Raw genomic sequence first — 6,000 nt, forward strand, 5'->3', positions numbered from 1 at the left:
TGTAGAGCAAACTAACGTGGAGTGGGATAAAACTAAAAATGTCTTCTTACTTTATTTTGTCACAGCAATTGTAGAAACCGAAAGTAAAACTCAATGCTCCGCTATATCTAGGCTTCGTGAAAAACTACCGCCATTAATCTGAACGACCTAACGAAGAAGTCCGCGTCGAGGAAAATGTGCTTCTATTCATAACGTGAACGGTTGATTGTCCAAGAGCGGCGAAACCAAAACATCAAGAATGCAACGAACAAGTTAGCAGTACCCTTTCATGCACGGAGAGTTTGCGTTCAAACAAAGAAAATAAAGAGTATCCCTTACTCTTTTCGAAGAGTGTGGACTCGTCACGTATACGACACACTTTGTGGGAGACACCCGAACTCTCTTTTGGCAGAGAATCCCGAGACTATCTGTGCTCGATAAAAGGTGTTTACGTGACTCCGTACACAAGTCATTCATACTGTGTTGTAGTAGTCGCCTATACCCTCTCAAAGAGGTTGCAAGACTAGTGCTGAGGGAGTCCGTTAACTATTCTAGATGAGTCAGATGACTCCAGCAGTGTGTGTCAAGTTACCCTTAGTGCGTGGTGCAGGACTCTTGCAAATAAAGTAATATAGCTAATCCATGTAAGTCGTTTCACTCTTGGATGGCAGTGTCGAGCCGCCTTTCAAAATGTGTCAAATGAAACCAAGACACTTCTAATTACTATTAAACTGGAATCAATAGCCAACCAAGCAAAACAGTCTTAAATAAATATCCAATATGTAGCCTGCAGCTGCATATGCATGACAGTGCAATGCCACTCAGAACCATAATGAGACCCGACAATATTATGCAACTCATGTAGAAGTTCAATTCACCACCGCACATGTCGCTTATATTATGTCAAAAGATTCATAAGTTCCACCTATTTCCCTGTTCTAAAAGACTTAACTTACGACTTGACATTCTAAGCAAGTAAGCTACGCATAACAAATAGGAAAGGCTGCACTTATGTACAAAGGCGACCCAGATAATGAAGTGCAATAAAAACAATATTTCAACTTACATTACACAATCTATGCATTATACTAAATTGCTGAAAACAACTGGTTGGCAATTGATAATCCAATCTAACAGTAAAAACAGCTGTCTTCCCTTATAGTACTCTTGCTGGCACATTTTCCCACATAATTTGTGCGTGTTAGCAAGATATGAAAATTGATCTGAAAAGCACCACATTTAAAAGTTGCGCATCAATTTTATTCTGTCATACAACATGCAACAGTGTATCAAAACTTCATAACTGACGAAATTACAAAAATAAATACAGCCACACTTGTACTTATCATTTATTTACGTTGAGAAACACACTTTAGCAAGACTAAGTATAATAGCTGACACAGACAATTTCTCAGGTAGGAAAAACCGCTAATACAAAACTTTCCATAATGCAAACTCATTGACAAAGGTAGTAGCAAAGTAGCACAGGTAGCTGTATTTTGTTATAGCGAAGATAGAGCCTGAATGATGAGGACAAGGGAGGAAGCAGAACACATAAACTACACCCAGCTGCATGCCTGCAGCTGTAACAATACACATAGTGCACAAAGATCCAAAATAAACAAAGTGGAATATATGAGCAAGGCTTCTTTTACTCATCACAAGTCATCCTGTAAGAGCACATTATGCACTGGCTGTAATCTATCCTCAGCACATACATGAATAAGTTACATTAGGTGCCACATTTACAAATCACTCATACAATGTTCTAGTGATTTTTCTTATTCCAAACTGTAACTTAGCAAGCATGACTGAGTTACGTAATGCCTCCCTGCAACTTGGCACATATACAGAAAGAAGTGTTTCTATAAACACCCTTTAAATTATTTTGTGCAGGTCATATAACATAGCATGGTTCCCGGCACACATGAACGATGCAACTAACCGAGCGGGTTGCAACCCTAACGAGCGGGCCAACTGCCTGGCGCGTGAATTCACGAACCGCGCCAGAGCTAGCAGTCCGGCTCTCCCGCAGGATTGCCCCTTCAAAGATAAACTTACAACCTTTCACGAAATTACGTCACATTACAGACACAGCAGGAGAAAATTCCCTCCCCCCAGTCCGAAACTGAACAGGGCTCAGGCTGTTACTTTCAGGCTTTTACAGACGAGATCGTACCTCACCCCGAGAGCGCTTAGTTGGATAGACCCGAACTTTCCGCAATCGTACTCCAAATGCGGTCACGCGTGCTGCTCCTTCGACCACATGCTCTGGCTGTGCCCGTACAACGCGGGCTCCGACTTTCATAACGAGTCCAAGTGGGACGCCTTGCTGAAGAGCTCGGATTTCACAAGCCAACTACAGGCCGTCCAGAGGGCCCGCGACGTCGCGGAGAGTCACCATCTCCCTGTCCCGTCGTGGGTGGAGCCACCAACTTGATCGGGGAGCCTTCGGTTGCCCCCTAATCAAGTTCCTCAGGACACTCCAATAAAGTTCTTGTCACTGTCACTGTCTTTATGATTATCTACCACAGTAGTCTTTTGTAGAGTGAAACACATCCAGGTAATACACTGTGGGCAACCAAGTGCGAATACCTGTTCTCGATTTCTACCTTTCTCCGGTGTCCGGCTAAGGTAAGAATTGGCGCAAAGGATTGTCTTCCCAACGTAGGAGCAGATGATAAGCCACATTATGGTGCGTGAAATAAAACATCTGTGCTTAACTTTCCACTGCCGCTCCAATCTGGAGTGATTTTTTTTCTTTGTTGTGTACTCTAGCACAGGTGCTACGTAGTCCCCTTGGTGCCCAAAGCAACTCTCACTCCACAGCAGGATGACATTTTTTCTTAAATTCTAAGCGAAACTCTGGTTACGGGGGACGATTGGGAACTTATATTTTTGCTTTGTATCTTAATTATGTTGACCTTTAACTTTAGCCACTTTGCTACTTTTCTGCAGGTGCAGACAGGCCATTGCACCAATGCTAAGTTTAGAAAACACCAGAGCAGGGTAGAAAGCAAGAACAGATATTTATAATTTGGGTGCCCACTGTGCATTGCGTGGATATGTTTCAATGAACGATAAAACTACTTGGTAGATAAACATATGAAAGATAAGAGAATTAAGCTCGAAGCCTATCAAATTAGTAACTGGGAATTTTATACGTAAATTAAATTTCGTGATTCCCAGTGATGAAGAAACACTTTTGAGAATATGTGCTAAGGCAACCAAGTCGCTCATACTCATAAAATACAACAGAACCAAGTCAACCAAGTCACTCACTCATACAAGGGCAACAAAATAAAAACAAGCAAGATCACAAGAACTTCGAACTTGCAACCTAAAGTAAGACACCTCACAAGACTGATTTATGCATTTGCTGAGCATAAATTACACCTTGCGCATAATCTGCTTGTACAAGATGACTAAGTATGAGGTACTGTTGCTTTCTCTCTGGGGCATTTCGCTCTTCTGAACAAATGCATATTGTATGGCACAGCTGCGTGGATGTAGCTGGGCATAGTTATGAGTCAGCATCAACTTGTTTTTATGGTCCTGCACTATTATCGTATAATTTATAATTAGCAAAAAGCCCTACTATCGGGTTGATCAGATGTATTTTAAACAAATCATACTGACAGATTTCCCTATTTCTTGCTAACATAAGGAGGCGGGTACATCATTTCAGATTTCAAGAAACAGCTCTGCAACAGAACAAATGCTGGAGACAGAAAGCCTACAATGACCAGTACCTGTATTATTAAATGTCATGTACTAGCTCTTTCTGCAATGAATTCCTCTATTACCAAAAATTGTAGCCTGAAAACATAAATGGAAAATATATACAAAAGTGAGAGAGATTAGAACTGCATCATAATTGCAAATGTCTTCTGATAAAAAAATTAAATTATGGGGTTTTACGTGCCAAAACCACTTTCTGATTATGAGGCATGCCGTAGTGGAGGACTGCGGAAATTTCGACCACCTGGGGTTTCTTAACGTGCACCTAAATCTAAGTACACGGGTGTTTTCGCATTTCACCCCCATTGAAATGCGGCCGCCGAGGCCGGGATTCGATCCCGCGACCTCGTGCTCAGCAGCCTAACACCATAGCCACTGAACAACAACGGCAGGTCTTCTGATAAAACATCGCAATAATTGAACTTTTATTAATTTCAGCAAAATGGCTGACATCCCATTATTGAGGCTTGTCAGTGCTGAAGGTATTGTTAGTTTGTAGGAGTCCTCAGATTGGCAGCTCTGAAATATTTATCGCCATACTTGGTGGAACATGCTTTGCTGTTGCAGATATTATTTTGCCACAAAACATTTTGTAAACCTTGTGGGACAAGCCTGTGTGGAGGATAAGCCTACTTGATCATTGCTTTTTTGGGGTTGTGTATCTCAGAACTGGTGCTAGTCTGAGTTCTTACAAACTAGACGCTATTGAGTACTGTAATTATATTGCCTGCCACTGCTATAAATTTCTGTTAGCGAAAATTGTCGCATTATCATGAAACAGTTATGTTCCATTTTTAGCTGCAGTCACTGCTGAAACACTCAGCACAAAACACAAAACAAAGATATGGAGTCAAAATGTAAATGTCGAACAAAGTTATAGTATACTCTGCACTTCACAGAACTGTTCTTTTTTTCTGTTGGTGTGTCAATACCAATTGCACATTCACAAACGCTTTAGTATTCCACTTCTAGCGAATGCAGGAAAATTCAGTGTTTAACGGCAGCCCCTGGAAAGACAGCCCAAAGTCGCTTCGCCAAAGGACTTGCCTTCAACTTTGCGTCACTATGTTGTAGGTCACTATAGCAAGGGGCATGTTTTGCTGATTGAATATTACTCGAAACAGTCCTATTATTTGTACTAGAGATTTGAAAAGAGAGCCAATTGTAGAGTTCTTCATGCAGATTTCATATATGTCAATAGTATTTTTTAGCTGCTTCTTGAGTTATGTCCTACACAATGGGAAAATGCAGTGATCTTTGCGGGCAGTTTCTTGTGTAATAAATTTTCACAAAAAAGCAGTGTGCTGCAGCTAACTCAGCTCTTTGTAGACTGCAAAGTGCTGATATCTATTCAAACAGCATGTAAAGCTGCTAGAAGTATGCAAGATTAGAAGGCAGGCAGACAGGCCTGCCTACTAATCTTCCATACTTCTCATGCTATTTCGAAAATAATTATTGAATATATTTCAATAGTTTTTTTTTCACAATAGCATAAGAATTTGGCATACGTAATCTTCAAGATATGCAGAATGCTGATATCTAATTGAAATTGCAATCTGTAAAATTATTTAAAGTGGCCTAATATATTTTGCAAAGTTCCAGTAATTGTACAAGCCGTTTGGATAGGTATCACCATTTTGCAGTATACAACTAGCTAAATAAGATACAGCATGAAGCTATTTCTGAAAATTTTATACACAAGAATGTGCCCACAAAAATATTTTGCCACTGTGTAGGACATAACTAAAAAAGAGCAGATACACAAAAATCAATGACAATTGAAATATAATAAAACACTATCTGAATGACAGTATATTCAAATCTCTAGTACAATTATATTAGAAATTGTTTCGAGGAGTATTTCCCCTTAATAAGTGGGTATCCGTGTAGGCTACCAAAGTTTTCGCAAATGCCTTCAGGCATACTATGGGGAGTTATATAAATAGCACAGGCACGCATCTGCCTAAAAAGCCCCACGCCCTACTTGCATTTCTTAGTCATTCTTGCACTCTGTTGTATGTCACCATTTGCATCCGTTAACATTGAGTGCGCAAAACCAAGAACAGCCTATTACCGTATTTACTCGCATAATGATCGCAGCGCTAAATTTTGTCGTCAAACTTACATTTTTTTTTTATTTCCCGTGTAATGATTGCACCCCAAACTTGCCACCGTGATGTGTGAAGTCTAGCTAATAATGATCGCGCTTACTATCTGTCGACTGCTATGCGAACGACTCTTCAAGACAAACCAAGCATTCTGCGCGCACGAAACATTCTT

Source organism: Dermacentor albipictus, chromosome 4 (genome assembly GCF_038994185.2).
Source record: "Dermacentor albipictus isolate Rhodes 1998 colony chromosome 4, USDA_Dalb.pri_finalv2, whole genome shotgun sequence".
NCBI classification, from domain to species: domain Eukaryota; kingdom Metazoa; phylum Arthropoda; class Arachnida; order Ixodida; family Ixodidae; genus Dermacentor; species Dermacentor albipictus.